Raw genomic sequence first — 3,481 nt, 5'->3', positions numbered from 1 at the left:
TCCAAGGTTAGCAAAATGAGTCAGACCTGTCTTCTAGCTTTTGAGAAAGTTCAGCATTGGCTTTATTAGGCATCAAAGAAGCCAGTGTACCCACAAACCAACCAGGAGGTCAGCTGTGTTCTTCTCGGCCCTCACTCAAGGGGCTGTCTTGCATGACTGTCCTGAGGTCACAGCCACGTGACTAAGTCTTCCACTCCATCCTCCAAGGAAAGGCACCTGGGTACATAATGGTTGCTATCATATTCATAGTCTATTGTTCTTCTAGCTGGTTGCCCCCAAATGGCAGGAAATGTATCTTTTATTATTCCTCTTCCTGTATTTTAGTGGGAAACCAGTTTTCTGAGAATGTAGCAAGCAGGCAGCTGGACCTTGTAAGGCTAAGCACATCGCCAAAGGGTCATGGCTTTGCACCTGTGCTCCCTGAAACTTGTTGCCGGCATTCGTATTTGATCCTCTCAGCCTCCCTTATGTAATAGGTGTGCCTACAGGAGACCAGATCAGCCACAATAGATGAAAGGACAAACAAGGCAACAAGCAGCAGCAGAGGGTCCTGGCATGGTCAAGCCCTTCCTGTGACCTGAACTAGGGGTATGGATCAGTGGAGAGTCTGTGGTCAGTGTGCACGAGGTCATGGGTTCAATCTGCAGTCCCACAAAACAAAACAAAGAACTCTATAGTGCAGTATCACAAATGAAATATCGACACAGACAACAGCCCCACTGGACCTTCGTGGTGTGCTTTTACAGTCACACCCACGTCCCTCTTGCACCTACTGACCCCTGACCTCTGGTATCCACTAATCTGGTTTTCATTTCTATAATTTTGTTATTTCCAGAATGTTATATACAAAAGGGGAAAAACATATATTGTACAAGTTAATCACACACTATGCAACCTTGTGGAATCTTTTTCATTCAGCATAATTCTCTGGAGATTTATCCAGGTTGTTACAGGACCGTTTGTTTTTCTCTCTCTTTCTCTCTCTCTCTTCCTCTCTCTCTGTCTTTGATGGAAGTGGGATTTGAATGAACTCAGGGCTTCACACTTACAAAGCAGGCACTCTACCATCTCCAGTCCATTTTTCTCCGGTTATTTTGGAGATGAAGTCCCATGATCTATTTGCCTAGGCTGGCCTCAAACTGCAATCCTCCCGAGATCAGCGTCCAAGAAACTAGGATTACAGGCGTGAGCCACCAGTGCCTGGCAGTCTGGTTTTTTTCTGTTTTTATTATTGCTGAGTAGTACCCATCCTAGGGATGCACCATTTTGTTAGCGGGTTTGTTTCCAGCCTGAAAGACCCTCTTTTTCCCAGGCATCTGTCAAATCCTACTACCTAGTAGGATTTCACACTGTGGCAGAAAACTGCTTCAACTGCATGGGCCACCATTTGTTTGTAACAACTTTACATAGTCGCACGCAACCCCCAAGAAGTCTGATGGCCTCCACGTTCAGCAAAATGAGCCAGACCTGTCTTCTAGCTTTTGAGAAAGTTCAAAATTGGCTTTATTAGGCATCAAAGAAGCCAGCATACCCACAAACCAACCAGGAGGCCAGCTGTGTTCTTCTCGGCCCTCACTCAAGGGGCTGCCTTGCATGCCTGTCCTGAGCTCACAGCCACTGACTAAGTCTTCCACTCCATCCTCCAAGGAAAGGCACCTGGGTATATAATGGTTGCCAATCATATTCACATTTTATTGTTCTATCTAGTTGTCCCCAAATAATTGGCAAGAAATGCATCTTTCTGCTTTTCTCTGTAGCTTAATGGGAAACTAGGAAACTTCTCCCTAACGCCAATAAAATAAAATTAAAAACCTGAATACAGGCCTAAGTGGAGGCAGCTGGTAAGTTCTGCCTTTGGGCTGAGGAGCCCATGTCTCCAAGGGACAGAATCACTAGACAGGCTGTCATGGTAACCTAGTAGTAATAGCAAGTGGTAGGCCCTCAGCAAAGGTCGAGTGCAGTGAAACACAGCAGGAGTCCATGAAATTAGCCCTTGCCAGCAGTCAGGGATCTGTCTTGGAAAACATTGCCTATATTCACTATTTTTTTTACTAGAAAGATTAATATTAAATATACAGAAAATTATTCATGAAAACCTATAGGAAATCAACTCATTTGAAATAAAAATATTATAAATTATAGGTTATCCATGTTCACAATCTAAGCCCTAGAATTGTCTGTGGCAATTTGTCCACCTCACCTCCACTCTCTAGATTCAGCTAAGATTGGTACTAATTATTCAGGGAGGCTGGATATCTCTGTGGTCAAATCCCTGGAGACAGAACTAAAGGGCATCTTACCACCTGATAAAAATCAAAGAGGTACAGAATGAAGACGGCTCAAATGCCAGCACTGGATTTTTTGTGGAGAAGTGGTCCTATGGAGGAGGTCCCCAGCAAGAGACCCAGTCACTTACAGACTGGGGGTAGATAAAGGTGATGGGTGGAGACGCTCCAAGAAGGTCACTGGGCAGGATAATCCTCAATGTACTTCTAACCCTCCCTAGATAATGGCTTAAGAGTGGGTCATTCCTTCTGGGCCAGGTGGGGAGTCACCAGTAAAAGGTTAAAAGTAGATGTCTATTTTTCTTTAGGGCGGGGCAGAGAGTTTTCAATAAGTCACTTTCAAGGGGGAGGGGGTGCAGTTCTAACATGGCTTCCTTTTGTTCACCCTAACACCACCTTGCACCCTGACCTTTGCAGTACTCCAGTTCTCCTTAACTTATGCTAACTTCTCCATGCCAAGATACATCTCTAAGAACCTCTCTGTTTGTTAAAAATGTGACTTTACTCACTTGGTGGAAGTAGATTATATGAACGAATATGCTCCTTTGACCACGTCCTTCCAGCTGTCTCTTAGCTTGCCTTGGAGGCTGACGGCAGTGTCTGCCTTAGCCAATTTCAGATCTTGCCTATGTTTAGCCCTTTTTATGTAAGTCACTTCTTAAGCTCGCTCACTCCTCAGCCTGCTTGAATTAAGGGTTCTGTCCCTTTTGCCCCATTGATTTGCTCTTTCCCGGACCACCATGGAGCCCCTACTCACAATAAAGATGGTGACTCGTTTCAATTGTCATTTATCTAATGCTTCTGCTTATTTTCCATGTGAAATGCGCACGGTCTCCACCTTTAAATCCCCTTGTCCATTTTCTCTCACATCTTCCTTTCCCAGTTCTCACAACCTCTCCTATCATTTTCCCGCACTCCTTAACAGACTTTTCTTCTCCTGGCCCTGTCCTCAGCAAACAAGCTCTTTTATCCTCATGTTTTAACTCCCAAATAATCTCCACACCCAGAACCTTCCCTGCATTTCAGTTCCATATACCCAACCCTATAGAACGTCTTTGAGGTTTCCCAGGTTTGGTTTGTCTGAATCCGAATACACCATCATGCCGCCGAGCATTGGCTCTCTTCTTGTGCTACCTTTTCTGACACAGCATCTGCAGCCCAGAGGACAGTACTCCTGAACAGAAGTGAGACCATTC

This window comes from Castor canadensis, chromosome 12 (genome assembly GCF_047511655.1).
Source record: "Castor canadensis chromosome 12, mCasCan1.hap1v2, whole genome shotgun sequence".
NCBI classification, from domain to species: Eukaryota; Metazoa; Chordata; class Mammalia; order Rodentia; family Castoridae; genus Castor; species Castor canadensis.
The sequence above is the reverse complement of the archived record's forward strand: the minus strand, read 5'-3'. Positions refer to the sequence as shown.